Raw genomic sequence first — 23,653 nt, 5'->3', positions numbered from 1 at the left:
TGTGTGTGTGTGTGTGTGTGTGTGTGTCACATATACACTTAAAACATGGTGCCAATACTTTTGAATGTAACTGATTGCTCGGTATTTTTTCAGATCACCCCACTTACTTCAAAGATCATTCGTAATCAATCAAAGTCATTCAACTTTATTTCAGTTATAATAACAAGTGGAGCTGTACGATTTTCTATGCACTTTAAGAAGAACATACTACTCTGAAAAAGGGTTTTGATTCTAAAAGCTAAGCTCAATTGACTTCAGTATTATTTCACTGGCGTTTGCATCGGTAAATTTGGACTTTTGGGTTTGTGTGGGGAAGTTGAGTGTCTTGTTGAGTGAGGGATCACCATGGTTTTTGTTTCTTCTGTGGAGCCGGGCCTGCTGATGGTTTTTGTGCCTACTTATGGGTTTTTTTGGGGAGGATTTTCCGCTGAACAGCTTGGTCGAGGACCGTAATTTCGTGTCTCGTTGGACAAGAAAGTTATTGGGTGTTGAATCGGAGCATGTCTTTTGGCATTGAACAGCAGTGGATTCGGTTCGCATCGCTGTTGGGTGCCCAGTTATTGCATGACTTATTTCCATGCAATACTTCGCCGGGCACCCAGCAGTGATCTCGATTGAGTTTATTGTTTTTCAAGGCCAAATGACATGCCCCTGTTGGCTAATAACTTTTTTGCCTAGTTGGATACGGGGTTGCGGTTTTCGACAGGGTTGTTCGGAGAAAGGTTTCCTTTAGGAGATCTATGGGTTGGCGCAGGAGCCGTTAGCGGGCTCGGTTTCACGGAGAAGGCAGAATTGGTGTTGGTTTTTCGGTGCAAAATATTCAATTTGAGGATTCTGCGAGGAGTTATGAGCCGGGACGAGACTTTTTGGACCCCAGGGTTTGGAAGGTTCGGGAATGGGCCCGGACCGACTCAATATAATGTAGAGTTCGTCTCCAAATCGTATTTCAATTCCCAATTGATTTTTTTTAATATTCAGGTCTTTTGATAGGGCACACTACTTGAACGATTCAAATCTTTTCGTATTCTCGAATTTGATATAATGAACGGATGAAGAATGAGTTTATTTTGATTGAGAATAGGGTTGAATGATTCATAGAAATGAGTATTAAGAATGCTTTAAGCGTAATAAATATGATAAAATCAGGATAAGAATAAACTTTTGTATTTTAGACATAATCTTTTTTAAACGTAGTCCATTCATACTTTGAGATAGTTTGTCAAACGTGTGTACATGTATGTATATTATATGATATTTGTTAAGTTTAGGTACTGATAAATGTTTGATCTACTACCGCAAACGCAGCTTTGAAATTTTATTGCACGTGCAATGAGATATTATTATTAAAAGGTCTTTTTTGTCTTAATCAGTTAAGGTTTGGATTTTCAATCAGTTGATTTTTGCAATTTCAATCTTGTTAAGTCAATCTTATTAATCCAACTTTTTTAGTTAATAAATTTTCTCCGTGTAATTGTGAAATCAATATGAGGCAAAAAGTTGATTTGCACTAAGGAGTTTCCAAAAACGACCTTATTCGGTTATCACAACCTACATAAAAGTTAAAAATTGAAAATAACAAATAGGTGCTTTACTACATAAATCGACAAAATGTTAATATTTTAAATATCTCCTGATAATATTCCGCGAAGTATAATAAAAGTAACTTTACTCTAAAAGGTCGTTTTTGAAAACACATTAGTGTATCAGGAACAAGGATTACGAAAACAAGCATAATTTAAACACATTCTAGCTTTTCTATTAAACTTCTTATTACTGCCTCAAAGATAGAAATAGGAGTTTCCTTAGGAAATATCTAGGAGCATAGGAGGTGTAGGAAAACTTGATCACACCATTCACCAAAATGGATCCTGATCTATAACCTCTCCCCTACTAACAAAAACCCTTTCCATGGATATTTGAATATAGATTCGCAGACGTACAGACGGTTTCCATAGTTGGTGATATTGACCTACCTTTGTTTCTGAATTTTTTAAAGCTAGTCTTTGGAATATATAGGGACAAAAGGTTGTTGATTGAACCTAAAAAATATCATACTAACATCCTTTCATGTTTCCCCCATTGACTACTAGGACGTGGCCGGCGCCGTTATTGATCTTATTCAAAGGGAGAGCATGAGTTTTGTGCATTGTGAATGAAATGCTAATCCCAAGCACCATTCTGTTGGCCCTTGCACAAAATTGATGGCCTCGATCAATCACGGAGTAGCAACCATTGGCGAGGTAGAACTTGTTCTGCTTAGCCACGCCAGCGATTATGGAATTCGAAATGCGTAAGTTGAGCAAAGCCCAATAAAATATGTTATCTGAAGTTTAACTTTTGTTTTTTTTTTTAATTTTTAATGAACGATCATATCTACACAGCATTTCAAGTTCCATGATTTAAGGTGGATATGAGTAGTCAACCAAGCTAAGCTAAGCTAAGCTATATGTTTTCGTATGCCTTTTGAATTTGATGCCTTTAGATGATTTGAATGATTCCTGAGTTAGCGCAACGCGTTTCAATTTTGTATGGAAATTAGTATGGAAGAAGAGATTTTTGCACATTACATAAATCATCCAGAAAATTCAAATAAGCTTGAAAAGAAGTTGGTCTTTGATTTTTGATTTGACTATTCCTAAGCTTCCTAAGCAGCTAAGCAACTAAACAGAATCTATTGAAAAGTGATTAAAATGGCAGACTTAGCTTGCTAAAGCTTTCAATAATTTCATGAAAATCAAATCAAATAATTTATTAGCTATTCCAAGCAGTATTTTGAGATTTTATTATTCTCATCCTACGGTTACACAGCTTTCAAATTAACTGTCAAAACGTTTCAATTAAAAAAAATTAAATTTGAATACACAAATTTTGTTTGACATCGAATAGCTTTTACAGGGTAAAAGTTAGGATTGTGGTTTACTAACACAAAATGTTTTGCAAGAATCAAGAAATATTTTTCATGCAAAAGCTTTATTTTATGGAACTTTCAGTACATTTCTGGCGATTTTTGAATGAAAAATTTTGTTTTCCCATAGAAATTTCCATAAAAAAAAAATTAAAACTCGTTGCGCTAATTCAGAACTGGGTGGATCGCTTCCAAAATTGTTATTGGTATTTCTGGCAGCAAAACCTACCAAAAAAATTATGGGAATAGTTAAAATTTACCTTAACTATCACAATATTATATCACAAAATTTGATCTATCCAAAGTTTGTGTGACCTGTGATACAGTTTTTCTACGAATATTGAACTTTTTGAACTTTAACGATTAAAACTAAAATATATGAGAAACTACGCAACACTGTTTATTGAATTTTGTAGAGTGATTCTTGAAATATAAAGTAAGCATGTCTGAAGTTTTTGAAAAGTTCTATCGATGAGATCAAAAGTTACGCGTGAAACAATATTTCAAACATGAACCTAGAAATGCGATTTCTATAGAATTTTGGACGATTCATGAGAACAATATTTTTTCCATCCACAAAAAATCAAAAAATTTCCGAGAAAATCAATAAAGAAAATTAAAAAAAAAAAAATTCGTGTTTTGAAATCGGAATCTCACGATATTGTTTGGAGTTTTTTTTTTATTGAAATAGATTTACTGATTATTCAATATTTAATGTGATTTTATTATGTTACATGACTGAAAATTGTACCTCGCATAGCTTTGATTCCATCAATAGAACTTTTAGAACACTTCAAACATGATTGTTTTAAATTTTACAAAAATCATTCTGCAGAATTCCAATAAAAATAGCGTAGTTTCTGAAATGTTGCAGATTTAATGGTAAAAGTCCAAAAAGATTGATTCTCGTATAATTACTGTATATCAGGCCTCACAAACTTTGAAAAGGTCAAACTTTGTGGAATAATAGTGTGATACTTGATGTATCTTGTGCAGAAAACCTGATCAACAAATATCATCAAAGTAAAAAGTTATGGGAGTTCAAAGTCGAAGTGACAATGCGCGTGCTTCCAATTTCTATACAATTATGAACGGTATTTTAGATCTTTATTTTTTGATAGAGGTGTTTTATATTGGAATTCTTTACCCATTAATTTTAACTCTTGTATGAATTTTAATACATTGAAGAAGCATTTTGTTTAATTGGTTTGGGTTATTTTATTCGTAGTTGAAATTTTGTAAAAATAGGGCAATGAGAGATAAATGGTGCATTTAATGATACACATCTCAAGCATTATAGCATTAAAAAGATGAAAAAATTTAAGCTTTTCATAAACAAAAAATTAAAATGAAAAAATGAATCGTAACCTGAAGGTATGCGAAGCGGGAGGAGCATTTAAATAAAGACTTATTTGTACATAACCAAAAAGTGTGACTAACTTCATGAAAACTCTACTACGATGGTTTTGTTAAAAAATGTATCTAATATCTTCATTATTTAAAATGGAAAGCGTCTATCAGGCCAATGTGAAGGACCATTTTATGGAGTGATTCTCGAAATTCATTTTCAGATAGATATAATATCAATATCGCTTAAAAATAAGTCAAAAGCAGTTTATCAACGAAAAAAAAATTAGAATCAATATTTTCGAAACACCATTAAATGAGATTGATTTTTTTTGTTTTTGTTTCGATTATAGTTGTTTTACCATCTTTATGGCATTCGCGACTTTATCAACGTTGCAGTTGGCGGATCGTTATTGAAAAACTTATCCAGTACAACTGTGTTCGATGTTAACTCTCGAACTCGAACTTACGGACATCGGCTCATGGGTTTGAATAAAAATTTCGAATTGAATTGAATAGAAAATATTGAACTTTAGAGATTTTATTCAAAACACATAATTGATGATTAAATTTTATTCGATAAAAAGTTCAACTTATTTAATTTTGATTCAAGACTGTTAATGATCCAAGTCAAAGTACAAATTATATTCAAACTCTTCCAAAATGAAGATTTATAGGTTTTCATAGATTAAGTTTTTAGAACACAAATATTCAGAATGGAAAAACAAAGAAAATTAATTTAAAATAAATTTATGAGTAGGTCTATAAAATAAGGTTAATTTGTTTGAAAATACTTGCAAAATATGAAGATGAAAAAGACTAGTTTTATAACATTGTAGAATGAAACTTTTTCTATGATTTATTATCTCAAAACTTATTTAAAGAAATAACTTTTAACTCAAGGGAACAGCATATTTTTGGTGCATTTGCCTTAATGAATGATTTGCAAAATTTTTGCGTCCTAAACTTAATTTTTTATCTGATTTTTTCTATCACCACTAGTTAAGATATTATGGCGTTAATGAGTGAAAACATGAATCAGTTCGAAGTGAAATAAATCAATGTTAACTGATAAACCAACAAACTTACATGAAAAAAACAGGATTTTGAATTTGATAACTATCCTTCATTCAATCAAACATTAATATTTTGCCTAGATTATCTATTTCCAAACATACAGTGATTTTGAAAACCTAAAAACAACAATATTTGGAAATTTGAAAAGTATTTCAGACTTAACTAAAGAAAGTTTTTAAGAGGTTTTATTTCATTTAACAAATTTGTTGAAGATTTCAAACGATTTGAATATTCTTTCAAAAACATATGAAATTCAGTTTGGTATAAAATTTCCTTTATAATTTGAAATTCCCCTATAATACAGAATGGGAAGAAGCAAACAAAAAAAATTCTTGAACAATTTTTTTCGCAGAAGTCAAAATTATTTACGGTCTCCTTGAACGTTGATTATTGATTTTGAACCTTTATTGTTATTGAAAATATACTGATAAAAAAGCTCTCGAATTGTTTCCCCTCGAAAAAATGCGAAATTTGTGGACTTGTGTAATTTTTGAAAAGCGTTTAGAATGTAAAGTTAAGCATTTAGAAGAACAAAAAACACCAAATAGAATTGAGGGTTATATTGGATTTTGAAGAATGTTCCATATCGGCTTAAGATTTGAATTGACTAACTCGGTAGTTTACAATTAAAGTGATTAGTAATGAAGTAATGAATACTAGTGTTTAGATATTATTCTGTTGAGTCTCGTACGATTTCAAATTCTGAACTTGTTTAGTAACATTTCCTAAAGAAAACCCATTTCAAAGACGAGGTTGGATATTTGAGTGCCAAGATTTGAGTTTCAATACAAAAGTTTGAAATTAAAATCAGTTTCAATTTGTGAACGTCGTACAGTATCGTAAAATAAAACGTTCCAGGCTAAGAGTGATATAAGATTAAATTCTGCTGGAGCTGGAGGTGAGTAAATTTCCTGACATGCTTGTCAACACGTATTTTTAGGGTACTTTTTGAGCTCTAGAAGTTTCTCGTTACTACGGTATATTAATTTCTTGAACTGAAAATTTTACTTGGAAAAAAATTTCCATGCAGGGAGGGTTAAACCCTTAAATGCAACCCCTCCTCCCGGTGGCGTCTATCAATACTGTATAGCATCTAATTTTGTAAAAGATTAGGGAAGAGTGGGGATACTTGATCCCCTTTTATTATTTTCACCATATCTTTTAGCAAAAATTTAGCAACTCGCACTCTTTTACATTTTCTGACAGCGTGTAACTTCAAGTTTCTATGCTCCTAAAATTAGAACGATACTTTAACCCGTAGATGAACTAGAAGAATTTTCGTGGGAATAAAAAAAATGCGATATTTTTGAAGTTAGGGGAGACTTGATCCTTTATTCAGGAAGCACTAATCCATGAAAAAAAAATCAAACAAAACCTCAAGATAGAATGTTAATTGACTATTTTGGTCATGTTTGTTCTCATTTCACAATCTATAATTGTCAGAAAAAAAATTCTGTAGCTTATTCTCAACCCTTATGACATTGCAAACTTACGGGCGCAATTTATTATAAACAAGAGAAAATCAATTACTTTAGCCCTTTTCTTCAGATAAATGATGGATGAATATTAGCTATTGGATAAATATTAGTAATCTCGTAATCAGCAATGATACCCGATCGGGGTACGAAAAACACAAGAAGGCAAGAAGTTTTCTCAAATCATGCTCTTGACTCATTTTCAACACCTTTCATGCTTCCTAATCTAATCTATCCGTCTATAATTTTCATTACTTACATTTGATATTCTTCCTATTAGAATCTATAGTTCACCGAAATGCCATTATTCATTCAATTAAATCACATTTGATATTTGTACGACATTCCAGTTTGGAGATATAGCTAAGGGGCCGTTCAAATATTACGTAACGAAATTTTCGAGCATTCTCAACCCCCCCCCTCCTCCCTCCTACGTAACACATTCATCGCAAAATTGTTAAGCAACATCCACAAAGCGTAACAAACTGCTGTACCCCCTCCCCCCCTAAAAGCATTACGTAATATTTGAATGATCCCTAAGGAATCAAGTATCCCCAGGGATCTAGTATCCCCATTCTCCCTTTACTTATCAACTCAATAAATCAATTCGTTTCGTCAAAAAGCTTATGTTCATCATTTTGAAAAATGAGGCCTTCGAGGAATGTCAAAAAGTTGTGAATTTTGTGTGGGAGGCTACCCCCTCCCCCCCGGCCTTTCTGAAATAATTCCCGGCCTTGAAAATGGCTACACACAAAATTTAACATTGATCGGTTCAGGAATTTCTGAAAATTGTTTGAATTGTGTCACCCTCCTTTAAGTCGTAGCGGTTTGAAAGCACATATAGAAACTATCCTCGACCCCGAAAAATTATACATATAGTCTGTTTCAAATAGAATCTGGTCGGACATCATTTTCTGCACCACTTTTCTATTTGAGTGGGTTTTTTCATGGTTCTGCCAAAATTCTTCAGTTTGCCCTTAACTATTGCCCAATATTTCTCGATGGGACGAAATTCCGGACAGTTTGGTGGATTGATACTTTTTTCAACAAAATCGATCTTGTTCTCCTTATACCACTTAACGACATCCCGGCTGTAGTGGCAGCTTGCAAGGTCCGGCCAGAACTTCACCGGACCTTTGTGAGACCGAATGAATGGCAAAACCCTCTTCTGGAGACATTCTTCTTTGTAAACATTTCCATTCATTGTGTCCCCAGTGATGAAAATCTTAGTCTTCTTCAAACAACTACAGATCCCTTGTCAAATCATCAACTTACGAGCAAATTCCGCAAGGAGATTCCAGGATTATTGTGAACTGATCGAATTACCTTTGCTCACAGCTTCCGGTCATATGTTCCACTTTTACGCCTGATGAGTTTTGCTCGATCCACCGTAAGGGTCTCCCGGTAACGTTGCAGCACCGAATTTACAGTCGATGGTAACTGAAATAGAAGTTTTAGAATGGATTTGAATCATTAAGATTATTGTATCAGCATACCTTTTTGGCTAATGTCCATTTCAGACGCATCAAAAACCCCAAATTCGCTCGAAATACATTGACATGCTCATAGAAATTCATAGAAATTCATCAAAAGCATCATTATCATCAATGCGATCCTCTGGGACAATTGTTGGAAAAGTTATGTGCAATTTAGCGCATATCTGACTGGGCAATTCTTGTCTACCCATATCTTGCGATAGTTCCTAATTCTCGGAGCCACTTCCCATCCTGCAGAAGTAATCAAAACATCGCCAACCATTACACACATTGCGCGTCTTTCGCACGTTAGTGCAGTTTGACGGTGCTAATTTTCATATTTACCCTCGGCGGTTTTGAGAAGCGCGTCAAAGTCAACATTAGTTAGGTACTAGATATTTGCTGGAGCAAAGTCTTGCAATCCGAGATTTCTTGCTGTATGACGACATCTTTCTCTCACCCTCGTTACACGGGCATTAGGGTGGTTTTTTAATACTTGTTTGTATATATGAGGTACAATACTACAATATTGAATTACTTTGCTCCATTTGATGTATTTAAAAAAAACAGTAATTTATGGTTTTTTTAGTTAAATATGCGCAAATTAGAAAAGAAAACAGAATCATGTATCATCAAAATAATATAGAAGTTCTGATATGGTCACTCCAACGAGGATTTTTGGCAGATTTTACTGTTCGTATACCGTTAAGCTGGGTATTTCTATCATCTAAAATAACTGTTTTATCTGAGTTCATATCGTTTTATAGTTTTTGAAGAACTTATTTAAAACTACATTTTGATTTCATGACAACATTTGTTGAAACATTACCATTACGAAAAAACTTGTAGTAAAATTGTTTTTTTTTTCTTGAACAATCAGAGCCAAAATTCCATACGCAACTTGAATGTCGATAAGTTACTTTCGCGACTTATTTACCAAATAAGCGTTGACGCTTTCTGTAAAATCAAAAAAAAAACACATTTATTCATCTAGAATCATGCTCCAGAACTAATCGCTTGTTTTGAATCACCCTAACGTTCATTCAGATGCGCGAGCAAGTATGTGGCTTACCTCTTGCTGACATAGCAAAGTACTATAAGTTGTGTAAACTGTATGTCTATATGAATAGAACGATTGTAAACACTTGACTCGCGCTCTGACTTGATGATGGTAAATCACTGGAACGCGAGACGCGAGTTCAAGTTAATACCGACAGCGCGACGACTATCATTCATTACCATCGGTGTCATTCGTTTCTAGCCTTAGGTGCAGGAAATTAATTAAGCGAAAAGATCATGACTTCTGGAAGTTTACTCTATCGGTAGGATTGTTGATTAATTTTCTGAATGAGTTGTTTCTCGTATATTCCACGTATTGAAATCAATTTTTCAATCGAATTAACAAATATTTTTTTTGTTTTTTCCATTTGCAGGTAAATACCGGAACGTACAGCTGGCCCAAAAATAATAAATCCCTAGACCGCAAATTAATGATAAAATCACTCTCGGCAGGTAAATTAATCCATTCAATGCTTGCACTTATCAATAGGGCTGTCCGATTTGAATGGTCCCGGCTGCATCGCGCAAAAGCCACCGATCACGATAATTGATTCAATTGTCAATTAAAATCCGTGAAAAGCGACCACCCCTTTTTCCGTTCCAACCCAACGAATTGCAAATTATAAAAAAAAAGTTAATACCACATTTCACCTGCCAGCGGCTAGGATAAGTAACTGGTTACGATTTTTTTTTCATTGTAAGCCGGTCGTCACCATCGATGGTTGTTAACTCGTTAACTGGCCTACCGCATAACGTTACGGATTGGTTAAGTTGGGTTTCGATTTGATCCGCTGAAGGGAGGGAAACGAAACTTGCCAGTGGCATAAATTTTCCGATCTGTGCAATCAACCTGCAATGCTGAAAAAAAAAAACCGCTACCTATCGTTTTCCGGTACCTACCTTTTTAAATCTTAACGTCGTCATTTGCTTTTTGCTATTGGTAATTGAATAGAGGAGTTCAAGAATTGGACTGGTTGGATCGTAAGATCGAGCTTTAGCTCGCTGAAATGGATCGAAAATGCACAGTGATACGAAACGAAACCAGTTCAAGTTTATGTTAGAAAGCAGTGTAAAGTTTTGTAATGTGTTTAATATCCGTAGCAGGTATTTTTATCTGCTTTTTGGAAAATTTAACTTAAGTTGGAAATTTCCGTCAAAAAAAGTAAAGGAACATGTTGTGATGAAAATACCTCATGAATATAAAATTTTATTTTTTGTTTAAGTTTTTTTTTTAAATGATCTTATTTGTATGAAATTGATTCTCTGTTTTAAGTTTTTGGAAGCTTTGGCTCAAAACCAAAATGCGAAGCAAACATTTATGAAAAATTTCTCTATTTTTAAAATGGAAGTGAGACTTTATTCACCGATTGATTTTATTGATGTTTATCACTAAAGTAATTAAGGTTGGAAAAAATATTCAGATCCTTCTTTTGTCACTTGCAGTTGAAGCTTGGCGAGGGGAGGGCTGAATAAAAAATCTTAATTTTCAATAAATTGGAACAAATTTTAGCTTCAACGCAATTAAGTTGCATTCAATCTACATTCCACAAGATCCAAAAATTTAGTTGTTTTAGATCGACAATAAAAAAAAATTCGAATCCAACGTCTACAGTTTGTTTTCCGCTCTTTCAAATCTTTGAATTTCAGAAGCATTTATAAAAATTTTCAATACAATACATTAAACTTCAGTTATCTCTTCTGGATTCCCGGCAAACTAAAGGAAGAGGGTCACAAAAGAAAAATTTGATTTCGTTCGAGTCTTGAATTCTCAAAATTTTTTAAAACGTACTTTCTCAAAAAGATCAGATGAGATTGATTGATTTCGTTGATTTTTTTTCTATAAGTTCTGCCTTCGCTTAATGTTTTCAACTTTTTAATATGTCCCAGTGTGTTTAAATCAAATGAATAATATTTTTTCTATCCTTCTGAATACCGTTCATGAAATATTTTGACAGAAAATGTGTAAGTGTTCTATTGATATTTTCAAATGAGTTTTGAAAGTTTTTTTAAGTCATTTATTATTTCATTGAAATAAACAAGTTTCATGTATATCTTTTATTATAAAAAAATGTTTTTTGCATAATTTTTCAAACTGAAGTTATTGAAGCTTTATTTTTATTTAAAAGAACTTCCATTTTTGCTCCCATGTTGCTTCCAATTTTTTTTTCGATGCCTTTTGGAACAGGGGTGGGGGAATTGCGGTTAAAATTTTAGATGATTAAGGGTACAATTTAAGGATTAAATTTTTGATGATTTGGTTGATTCCTGAGTAACCTCACGCGTTTCAATTTCGTATGGAAATTTTTATCAAATTTGATTTTTTTGCACATTACATCATCCAAAAAATTGAAATAAGCTTGAAATGAAGTTGGTCTTTAAATTTTGGTTTTGACAATTCTTTAGCTGTATTTTTTGCAAACATGACAAGCACCATTTAAAAAAAGTCGGAATTCATTGAAAAGAATTTAAAAATGGCGAACTTTGCTTGCTAGAGCTTTTAACAATTCCATCAAATCAAATCAAAATTATTTAATATCAAATATCTTTTCTGGGGTACAGATAGGTTTGTGCTTCATTCACTTGAATTGTACTGCAAAAATCAAGAAATATTTTTCATTCCAAGTTACATTTTGTGGAACTTTCAGTACATCTCTGGCGATTTTTGAATGAAAAATTTTGTTTTCCCATACAAATTTCTTGTAGCGCTCATTCAAGACTGGATGGGTCACTCCCAATTTTTTAATTGTTATTTCTGGCATTAAAAACAACCGAAAAAAAGCTATGAGAGGTATAAAAATTAAAAAAAAATTGAAAATTTCATGCAAAGCTTACAGCGGTCAAATGTTGATGTTTTTTGACAGTCAAATATTATTTTGTTAAAGCTTTCGAGTGTCTTCATAGCCTTATTTCATAAAAAGAGACATTTAAGGTTTTTTGACAGCCCCTTTGTTTTGTGTTGAGTTCAACAAACCATTTCGAAACTTTTCCAAGGGACATATAATGGTTGTTTGTCAGTCGTTCCGTTTTTCATTATCTAAAACATACAAATTTCTTCAAAATTTTCTTTCGTTTATGCTTAGAGAAGTTCAAAGATTTTTAGGACAGTGATTTGCATTTTATAATACTTGAAAGATTTTCCTCTTTGTAAGGTTAGGCTATTAAAATATCATTTAGATTTTATTGGAGCAATTACACTAGTTTACAGCATTTTTGAACTCAGTAAACTGAAGGTCATTTCCAATGTAAAATCGGGCGCTGAATCCGAAAATGAAATTCAAAAAAATCTCAGTAGAACCGTTTTTGAGTTATGCTCCAAATATGAAATTTCGAAAAAATTAAAAAAGTTCTTGTACTTAGATTGAAATATCTCGGACGACATAACAGTAATTTGAAATCTCTTTTTTGCATATTAAAGGTGAGTAAATTTTCTATCGATCATCTGAACACTGTTTTTGCGTTTGACCAACAGTATTGTTGATATTAGTGACTTTATGAGGAAGAAAATTATAAAAAACTAATTTTTTTAGAGAAAATTTTGTTTCAACTAAAGTTTTTGACTCGATGGTAGCATTTAAAAAATCTGATTTTCTTTTGTGCTTAAATGTCAATTTAAAACAAAGATTTCAAGTGGTTATCTATTAAAATCGGTTGAAAATTGAAGAAGTTATGGCTACTTTACCATAACTGTAATTTTTGAAGTTTTTCATAATTTAACGAACCGCAGAACACTTATCATAGTATAGGAAGAATGAAACATGATAAATCTCACTCGCACCAAGTCAAAATTATTTATTAGCTTATCAGAAGGTCTCATACCAAGTTTCAGGAAGATCTGACCATACGGAGGGGTTGCTTGAGTCTCAAACGTGAATAAAATTTTGAGGTATTTTGCCCGTAAGGAACGAAAAATACTGGTTTTTCATCAATAACTTTTTTCATCACTAGCTGATTGTTTTTTATGGTTGATTTTCTTAAAGCCTAAAATGAGACAAATATTTCACCCGAAGACTGTAACTCGATTGGATTTGAAACAGAAAAGTTATTGCGGTTCAAAGGCCGCAAATTTTGTCCAACACGCAATGAGTACTTTTTACGCATTGCGTTTTATACGACAATTTTCGACCAAAATACAATCTTTGAACCGCAATAACTTTTCTGTTTCAAATCCAATCGAGTTACAGTCTTCGGGTGAAATATTTGTCTCATTTTAGGCTTTAAGAAAATCAACCATAAAAAACAATCAGCTAGTGATGAAAAAAGTTATTGATGAAAAACCAGTATTTTTCGTTCCTTCCGGGCAAAATACCTCAAAATTTTATTCACGTTGGAGACTCAAGCAACCCCTCCGTATGGTCAGATCTTCCTGAAACTTGGCATGTGACCTTTTGGTAAGCTAATAAATAATTTTGACTTGGAGCGAGTGAGATTTATCATGTTTCATTCTTCCTATACTATGATAAGAGTACTGCGGTTCGTTAAATTATGAAAAACTTCAAAAATTACAGTTATGGTAAAGTAGCCATAACTTCTTCAATTTTCAACCGATTTTAATAGATAACCACTTGAAATCTTTGTTATAAACTGACATTTAAGCGCAAAAGAAAATCAGATTTTTTAAATGCTACCATCGAGTCAAAAACTTTAGTTGAAACAAAATTTTCTCTAAAAAAATTAGTTTTTTATAATTTTCTTCCTCATAAAGTCACTAATATCAACAATACTGTTGGTCAAACGCAAAAACAGTGTTCAGATGATCGATAGAAAATTCACTCACCTTTAATATGCAAAAAAGAGATTTCAAATTACTGTTATGTCGTCCGAGATATTTCAATCTAAGTACAAGAACTTTTTTATTTTTTTCGAAATTTCATATTTGGAGCATAACTCAAAAACGGTTCTACTGAGATTTTTTTGAATTTCATTTTCGGATTCAGCGCCCGATTTTACATTAAAAATGTTGGTCAGTTAATCGAGTTCACGATTTTTTTAAAATTTTGTAAACTAGTGTTATTAATTCTGTATGAAAATAACAGAGTAGAAAAAGAACCACATCCTCTGTTTTATAAACTGGTTGTTGAGTAATTTGGAGCTCTCAAATTGAATCTTATGTTGCATTTTGTATATAAGGCCTGAATTCTGAGTTTTATGTCTTGAGTTAAAACTTAGTCTTGAATCCTAAGTATAAAGTCTTCTTTTGTAAGACCTGCGTCATAGGTCCTCATTTCTTAGTCCAAATCCTTGAGCCCTGAGTCATGAACCCTGATATCAGAGTTTTAAGTCTAGAGTTCTGAGTACGACGTCCTAAACCCTGAATTCTGGATCCAGATTTCTGGGTCCTGATTCCTGAGTCTGGAGTCCTGCTTCTTGAGTCCTGTGTCCTAAGTCCTGAAACCTGAGTCCTAAGTCCTAAAAAAATCTGAGCCCTAGGTGCTGAGTCTTGAGTTCGGAATCCTGAGTTCTGAGCCCGGAGCCTTTAATTTTGAATCCTGAATCCTGAGTCATGACTCTTGAGTCCAAAGTACTGAGTCCTGAGTTTTGATTCCTGATTCCTAAGTCCTGAATTCTGAATACTGAGTCCTGAGTCCTGAGTTCTAAGTCCTGAGTTCTGAGTCCTGAGTCCTGAGTCCTGAGTCTTAAGGCCTGACTCTTGAGTCCTGAATCCTTAGTCTTGAGTTCCGAACCCAAAGTTTGAGTCCTGAGTCCTGAATTTTTATATCCTGAGCCCTGAATCCTGAGTCCCTAATCTTGAGTTCTAAGACCTGAGACCTGTCCAGAGATCTGAACCCTGAGTTCTGATTCCTGGGTCCTTAATCCTGAGTACTGAAATCTGAATCCTGTATCAAGTTTTTTGAGTGCTGAAGGCTAAGTCCTATGTCCTGAGTCCTGAATCCTAAGTCCTGACTCTTGAGTCCTGAATCCTAAGTCTTGAGTTCCGAACCCAAAGTTTGAGTCCTGAGTCCTCGGTATTGAGTCCTCGATATTGAGTCCTGAGTGTTGAGTTCTCAGTACTAAGTCCTCAGTTCTGAACCCTGAGTCCAGAGTCCTGAATTCTTGACCCTGGATCCAGATTTTTAAGATATGAGTCCTGAGTCCTAAGCAAGGTTGCCGAAAAAAAAATTCTGTGTTTTTGAGAAAAAAAATTCTGAGTTTCTGTGATTTTACCCAAAAATTCTGTGATGGTTTTCTGTGACTCAATTTCCTTTATTTTTATTGAAAATTCAGAAAAAATGTTCTTTTACATTTTAGTTGAAGAAAATCAATCAACATAAGAAATCTTATCAATCCATTCGCATTAAAAGCAAAAAATGTAAATTTTTGATTGACCTAAAAAATTAAATTTTGGAAATTCATTCAAAATTTAAAAAATTCTGTTAAATCTGTAAATATTTAAAATTTCTGTGTTCTGGGACACAGATTCTGTGATGAAAATTTGCTCAAAATTCTGTGAAATTGCAGATTTTTCTGTGATTTCGGCAACCTTGGTCCTAAGTCCTGAGTCCTGAGTATTGAGTTTTGAGTCCTGAGTGTTGAGTTCTGACGCCTGAGTCCTGAGTTCTGATTCCTGAGCCCTGAGTCCATAATTCTGAATACTGAGTCCTGAGTCCTGAGTTCTAAGTCCTGAGTTCTGAGTCCTGAGTCCTGAGTCCTGAGTCCTAAGTCTTAAGGCCTGACTCTTGAGTCCTGAATCCTTAGTCTTGAGTTCCGAACCTAAAGTTTGAGTCCTGAGTCCTCTATATTGAGTCCTGAGTGTTGAGTTCTCAGTCCTGAGTCCTTAGTTCTGAACCTCGAGTCCAGAGTCCTGAATTCTGAACCCTGAATCCAGATTCTTGAGAAATGAGTCCTAAGTATTGAGTTCTGAGTCCAGAGTGTTGAATCCTCAGTTCTGAACCTCGAGTCCAGAGTCCTGAATTCTGAACCCAGGATCCAGGTTCTTGAGATATGAGTCCTGAGTCCTAAGTACTGAGTCCTAAGTGTTGAGTTTTGAGTCCTGAGTGTTGAGTCCTGAATCCTCTATATTGAGTCCTGAGTGTTGAGTTCTCAGTCCTGAGTCCTTAGTTCTGAACCTCGAGTCCAGAGTCCTGAATTCTGAACCCTGGATCCAGATTCTTAAAATAAAAGTACTGAATCTTAAGTCCTGAGTCCTGAGTATTGGGTTCTGAGTCCAGAGTGTTGAGTTCTGAGTCCTGAGGCCTGAGTCCTCTGTCTTGAGTCCTTAGTATTGAGTCTTAAGCCCTGAATTTCGAATTCTGAGGTCTGAGTCCTGAGTACTGAGTCCTGAGTTCTGATGCCTGAGTCCTGAATCCTGTATCCTGTATCCAGATTTCTGAGTTCTGATTTCTGAGTCCTAAGTTCTGAGTCCTAAGTCATTAGTCCTGAGTTCTGAGTCTTGAGTCTTGAGTCCTGAACCCTGAGTCCTGAGTCCTGAGTCCTGAGTCCTGAGTCCTGAGTCCTGAGTCCTGAGTCCTGAATCCTGAGTCTTGAGTCCTGTATCCTAAGTCCTGAGTCCTGAGTCCTGAGTCCTGAGTCCTGATTCCTGAGTCCTGAGTCCTGAGTCCTTAGGCCTGATTCCTGAATCCTTAGTCCTGAGTTCCGAACCCTATGTCTTGAGTCCTGAGTCCTCTGTTTTGAATCCTTAGTGTTCAGTCCTGAGTCCTGAGTTCTGAGCCTAGAGTCCAAAATTCTGAATTCTTAACTCTGGATTCAGATTTTTCCTGAGTTTTGAGTCCTGAGTCCCGAGGTCCGATTTCTGAGTTCTGAGTCCTTAATTCTGATTTCTGAGACCTGAGTCCTGAGTTCACAGCCCTGAGCCCTGAGTTCATATTTCTGAGTCCTTAGTCATGAGTCCCGAACCCTAAGTCCTGAGTCCATAATCCTGAGTCCTCTGGATTCAGGATCCAGACTTTTAAGTCCTGAGTCCTGAGTCCTCAGTCTTGATACCTCCGTCCTGAGTCTTGAGTCCTGAGTCTTGAGTCCTGAGTCCTGAGTCCTGATGCCTGAGTCCTGATGCCTGAGTCCTGAGTCCTGAGTCCTGAGTCCTGAGTCCTGAGTCCTGAGTCCTAAGTGCACAGTATTGAGTCCTGAGTCCTGAGTCTGAGTCTTGAATCTTGAATCCTAAGTCCTAAGTCCCGAATCCTGAGTCCTGAGCCCTGAGCCCTGAGTTCTGAGTTCTGAGTCCTGAGTCCTGAGTCTTGAGTCCTGAGTCCTGAGTCCTGAACCTTGAGTTGTAATCATTCAAGCTAATTAGTGGACCCGATTCATGAGATTTGACTTCTGATTCTTGCATCCTGAGTCTACAGTCTTGTGTTTTGAGTCTCATGTTGTGAGTCTGAAATCTTTAATCTTAAGTTTTGAATCATGAGTCTTGAGTTTTTGAGAGTTAAGCCCTGAGTCTTGAGTCTAAATACCTTGGTCATCCTTGAGTCAAAAAGTTTTTTTCCTTAGTTCAGAGTGCAGAAAAATTGTCTTGAGGCCTAAATCTTGAGTCTTAAGTTCAAAGTCTTTTTTATATATAAAACGCAAACATGTACTTACAAAACATCAAAGGTAAATTGTCTTGAAACCAAAGACCTGAAACTCGAGTCCTGTGTCCTGGGTTCTGAGATCTGAACCCAGATTCTCTAGGCCTCAGTCCTGGATCATTAGTTCTGAGGCTAGAGAGTGGACAGTCAAGAGTCGAGAGTTTTAAGTTGACAGTAGAAAGTCAGCAGTCGAGAGTAGGTGGAAGAGAGTCGATAGTTGAGAAGCAACAGTCGAAAGGTAACAGTAAAAAAGAGTACAAAGTCGATAGTCCAGAGTCACTAATCTTATACCGTATTTGCTTTCTCTCCTCGATCAGTGTTGCACTTAATTCGATAAAAACAAACACAAATCGTTGCCAGTGTATTGCTACCTCACTCACTCACACACGCTTTCTCGCAACACTGACAAAATTTTCTGGGCACTACCGCCCGATGGCAGTGTGACACCAGGTCAAAACCAGTGCAACACTCGGATTAAACAAATACGGTATTCAGTTTATGGTCGACAATTGATTATTGAGAGACGACAATCCAAATAAATTAGTTGATAGTCCTCAATAATAGAGCATCAAGAGCTGAAGTTCAAGATTCGACAGTCGAGAGCAATAGTTCGAAATCCGAAATTTGAGAATCTAATCAAGGGTCGATAGCCGAAGAACGAAAGTTGAGAAATTGAAGACGAGAGAAAACAATCGAAAGATGACAATCTACTGTCAACAGTCAACTCTTGAAACGAAATTTGATAGTCGATAGTCCAGATTCGACAGTCAACATTCATGAATCAGCAGTTGAGAGTCAGCAGTCGAGAGCCGGGAGACAACATTATAAACGTCTAAAGTCGGGAATTGACAGTTGAGAGTCGACATTTGAAAAACAGCAGTTCAGAGTGTAGAGTCGATTATCGAGAACATAAATTTGAGAAACAAGAGACGGAAGTCGAGTGTTAGGTATTACAAGCTAAGAGTCAAGAAGCAAGAATCAATCATATTTCGGTGAAAATTTCCAACCTTAATTTTATCCACGAAAACATGTTGAAGGCACAAAATTCCACTAAACTTATCGACTGTTATGCAAGTAGCCGCAGTATAGAGAGTCGACAATCAAGAGTCGAGAGTCGAGAGTCGACAGTAAAAAGTCATCAGTCGAGAATCAGTAGTAGAGAACTGAGAGTCAATAGCCGAGAAGCAACAGTCGAGAAGTGACAGTCAACAGTGGACAGTAAAGAGTCGATAGTCAAGAGTTACTTATCGTAAGTTTGTAGTCTACAATTAAAGTCGAGAGTCGATAACCCAAATAAGTAAGTCGAAAGCCCTCGGCAATCGACTGTGAAATCCGAGGCTCGTCAGTCGAGAGCAAGAATTCGAAAATCGAGAGTCGAAAGTCAAGAGTTGACAGTTGAGAGTCGACAATCGAGAGTCGATAGCCGGAGAACGAGAGTTGATAAATGGAAGACGAGAGAAAACAATCGAAATATGATAATCAACAGTCAACAATCAAGAGTTGACAAAAGAAATTTTTATATTCGATCGTCAAAATTCGACAGTCGACAGTCGAGGGTCAACATTCTAGAGTCAATATTCGAGAGCCGGGAGTCGACAGTCTGAAAATCTAAAGTCGAGAATGGACAGTCAAGAATCCACGGTTGAGAGTCGACATTCGAGAATCACCAGTCGAGAGTTGAGAGTCAGTTATCGAAAACTTGTTGTTAAGAGTTGAGAATCAAGAGTCGAAAATCGAGTGTTAGGTATCGTAAGTCAAAAGTCGACTACCAAAAATTGGTCATATTGTGGTGCAAATTTCCAACCTAAATTTTATCCACGAAAAACATACTAAAGGCACAAAGTGCCACTGCACTTAACGACCGGATTGCAATCGGTTATTAAGTTGTTCCGCTAGCTACAAACCTCAGCTTGGGTGCCCTGATTGCTTGTTTGATTTAGTTTTAATTGTCCCAGTATCGGGTGCATTCTGCTGGAAATGAGCCAACTCCATTTCTCGGTACTTCCCTGTACGCTATTGATTGAGCAAAGTGCACCAGCAAACCACGTATCGATTACCATCGTTTGGCCCCGAAGTCGCCATCTAGATTGGGGTGAAGAAGCACGAATGAGTGGGGGATCGGATTGATTGACAGAGTCTTCAATTGCGCTCAATCATATCTACATATAAATAGGGTACATGTCATCCAAGTTGAATCTTCACTCTCAGGCTCAAGTCGTGGAATGAGGAAAAGAAATCGATCAATCAAAGCGCTCAATATACAGGACCTATCATATCCGTCATGCATCGATGGGTTAGATATATGGGGATTCAGAATCAATCAGCACCCATCGACTACGACGATGATGATGATACTCTGACGACGACGACGATGAATGGCGACTTGAGTTTACTGGAACGATAACCCCTTTGTAGTAAGCGAGGAGGATAGATAACTATCTCTAGATTACTACCAGTTGACTCCATTAAGGCTTCCCGGCTGTAACGCGACTTGGGGAAGTCATCATCAATGGTGGTGATTTGTTTGATGAGCTAACAGCCGGGAAAACAGCTCATCGATGAATTGCCTGATGCGTTCGTTGTTGCGCTGTATGCCAACTCATTTTCAATGAGTGTTGTCGTTAAGATTGGATCAATTCTGTCATTAGAGTTTTTTTTAATTATGCAATTTGACCTCCTTAAAACTGAAAAAAACCCTGGTTCTCAACTTCAAAACAAATTTATTTTGGTATTTACCAGAAAATCGTTCATGGGAAGTAAAAAGTCTCTAAGGGTGTGATTCAATTCTTCTTCCCAGCAACAATAAATATTCATATTCATTTAACTTTTATGTAATAAAGCTCCGAAATTCCATTCCCCCCGAGTAAGTCATTATGCGCCTCCATTCGCAATCTGTAAGCCGGAATTCTTCCCTCCAGTTTTTATTGTTTTTTCCTGCACCGGTTTACTCGTTTCCCGGAATGGATTTTGCTCCGACCGGTATGAATTCTTTTTTTTCAACTGATGCCTACCATTAAAGGGAATTATTATCATCTCTTTTCGTTTGCCCGAAATTTCCAATTTTTATTACACCACTTTGTGCCAAATATTTGACCATGGCAGCGAGCCGAGATTGGAATAAAAAATCGATTACCGAGTAAAAATTCGTCAATGCTCGCCAGCGCGAATAATTAACCTTGGGGGAATCGGAGCTTTTGTGATGATTTATTTTCAAGCTGATGGGCATTTTTAAGCTATGAATTTGTTTAAAATATTCTTTTCAATTTTCAGTTCGTTAAAACTAGCTTTTTTTCATGAACCGAAGAAAAACTATTTGAAAAGAATTCCGCCTTTTTCATTGGAACTCGATGTAAAATTCTGAACTGTACGCTTTCTGCCAAACAAAAATGTTGCTCCGAAGCAATCAAATTCAATTGAATTCTGAATTTATGATGTTGTTTGCGCTTGATTGTGGAGTAGTTTTCTAGTTTTCAATCGGCATTCCGGCAGCAACTTATGAATGATTGAAATGTTGTGCTACTCAATCAAACTTTACAAGCAATTGTTGAGCTGAAGTTTTTCCAATGAAATGATATTGGTTTCATTAGGTGAAAAAAAAAACATTGATTTTTTCAGACGCACACAAAAAACAACCATTTTTTTAGAAATGAGGAACTGAACACAATCCATTTTACCTTATAAGCTGTATTTGATTTATTGCTGATCGGGGTTTTCAAACAAAGATACTGATTTTGCTTGATTTCATCTACAGATCATTCAAACTAGTTAAAAAAATTTAAAATTTTATGACTAAAAAAATACGTTGGATAACAATAAAAAAATAACAACTTTCTGAATTTCAAACACGCTAACAAATAACATTTTGTAAAATGATTTCAAAATGTGTAGAATAAATGCAATTTTTCAGTATATTTATATAGTTAAATATATTTTTTTTTCGACATATCGTATCTGTGAAAAAATACGAATCACTTTAGAACTTAAATATATAGAAATAATCCATACAAGTAAGGAACATCTTCTTTTAAGCTGAAATATTATTTTTTTACTCTATTAACCGTGTTTTTAAATGCAATTATATATATCTTTTTTTTTTTTTTTAAAGGGTTAATTTAAAAATTTTAGAAAAGTAACGTAGGGGTAGAGTGGGGTACCGTGGGCCATGGGGAAACGTGGGCCACTTTTAATATCTCAGATGTGTGTTGAGATAAAAATCTCAAACCAACTGTCATAGTCGTCGCTTTGCGTGAGCATATATTTCTATATGTTGTTGACTTAAATACGCATCATAAGCTTCTTTTATTTATTAAGCTAAAAAAGATAGAAAAATTTACTTACATAATTAAAAAAACATCCGCTAATTGCATCGATGGTGAACCTAAAGTACACACAAAAATATGCTCATTCGCATATGATCTTAGTTTTGTCATGATTTTCACGTGGAAAAGGAATTTTTGATGAAACGTCAATAAGTCACACAAACGCAAGCAATTTGGAAATCATAGCTTGTGGGGAATCGTGGACCACACATCTTGAACCACCTATATTTTTATATTTTTACACACATTCAGAACTTAAAATTCGTTTTTCCTATCTGTAAAGTTTTCTTATGCCAAATGAAGAGTTATGAAAAGTATTTTGTCCATCCTATAAAAGAAATTTTGCCAAAACGTTCGCGAGCCAGGTTTTGGAATCTATTCGATCATACATAGCTCTAGTTTTGATTTCATCATCTAAAATTGCTTTAAAATAATGAAATGAATCAAGAAATCACAGTTTTGGGTCAACTCATAAACTTTGCATGTTATTTGGTCAGTTTGAATTTAGTGGCCCTTGATTCCCCATAATTTTTCAAAATCCAAAAAATATTGCTTTTTTTTAAATAGTCAGAAATTGGGGAAATAAGTTATTTAAAATAAAAAAAATATTTTATGATACATTGAAAATGTAGAAACCCATGCCATTTTTTATTTTCATTTTATCTTTTATTATCAATTGTTACATATTTTCTTAGACTTTAATTGTGGCCACCTTGAACTATTTGAATCCAACTAGGAGTGTTTGTTAGAAATAAAACAGTTTTTAGATGGGATGTCTGAAAATTGAACACCTCTTCAGTTGTTTTTTTCTTGTTAATGTGCATCGTTGTAACAAATTTGACCCACAACATTTTTTTTATTTTCAACAGTTTTTAAAAACTCATAGTTTTCATCATGAAGTGCTTGTTGAGAAATTCTTGTATGTATTATTACAATTTTTTATTGAGGCAATAGAAAAACTTTTTCTGTTCACAAGTTTTTTCTACAAAAAAATTGAAAAGAACTAAAGAAAATCTTAAGTCAGAAAAAAAAGTTTCTTTTAAAAACGCCATTCAAAACTTTAACAAAGAAAGTCCACACAAGCTACCTCTTTTCTGCGGTTTTAGCAATAATAGAAATTTCATGAATTTATTTTTACACAATGAATGAAAATATTCTAGCTGAACCCAACTATTTGCAGGATGAAACTTGCAAATGTACATGGTAAATTAAAGCTGTGAAATCATAAGAGTTTTGAAAAGGTATGTTTTAATGAAGGTATCTCTCAACAAAAAATATCAATTAAAGAAGACCACAAGAGAGTCAGGTGATCAAAACCAATCAAAGAAAACCGATTGATCAAGAAAATGGAAAATAGCAATTTAAGAAGATCGCAACAAAGAAATAAGAAACGAAAATGGTTTTCGTGAGTTTTCAACGATAAATTCAAAGCATTCAAATTGAAACCTAAATAAAAAAAATGCGTTTTTTTAAGAAC

At 34.9% G+C, this 23,653-nt stretch overlaps 1 protein-coding gene across 2 annotated transcripts in view; it reads left to right on the top strand.

Annotated features, from left to right (window-relative positions):
- The window catches only part of LOC129749464 (insulin-like growth factor-binding protein complex acid labile subunit), an 835,561-nt gene that overhangs the window by 202,968 nt on the left and 608,940 nt on the right, over positions 1-23,653 (top strand). The window contains exons 1-2 of one of the 2 annotated variants that reach the window (XM_055744439.1): positions 9,497-9,601; positions 9,713-9,791. The exons of the other annotated variant lie outside the window; for it this stretch is intronic. The gene's annotated coding sequence lies outside the window, so the exon portion shown is untranslated. Of the gene's footprint in view, positions 1-9,496; positions 9,602-9,712; positions 9,792-23,653 lie in introns of those variants that run through there. 2 annotated transcript variants of the gene reach the window in all.

This window comes from Uranotaenia lowii, chromosome 2 (assembly GCF_029784155.1).
Source record: "Uranotaenia lowii strain MFRU-FL chromosome 2, ASM2978415v1, whole genome shotgun sequence".
NCBI classification, from domain to species: domain Eukaryota; kingdom Metazoa; phylum Arthropoda; class Insecta; order Diptera; family Culicidae; genus Uranotaenia; species Uranotaenia lowii.
Note: the sequence above shows the minus strand (reverse complement) of the source record. Positions and strands in the feature narration are given on the sequence as shown.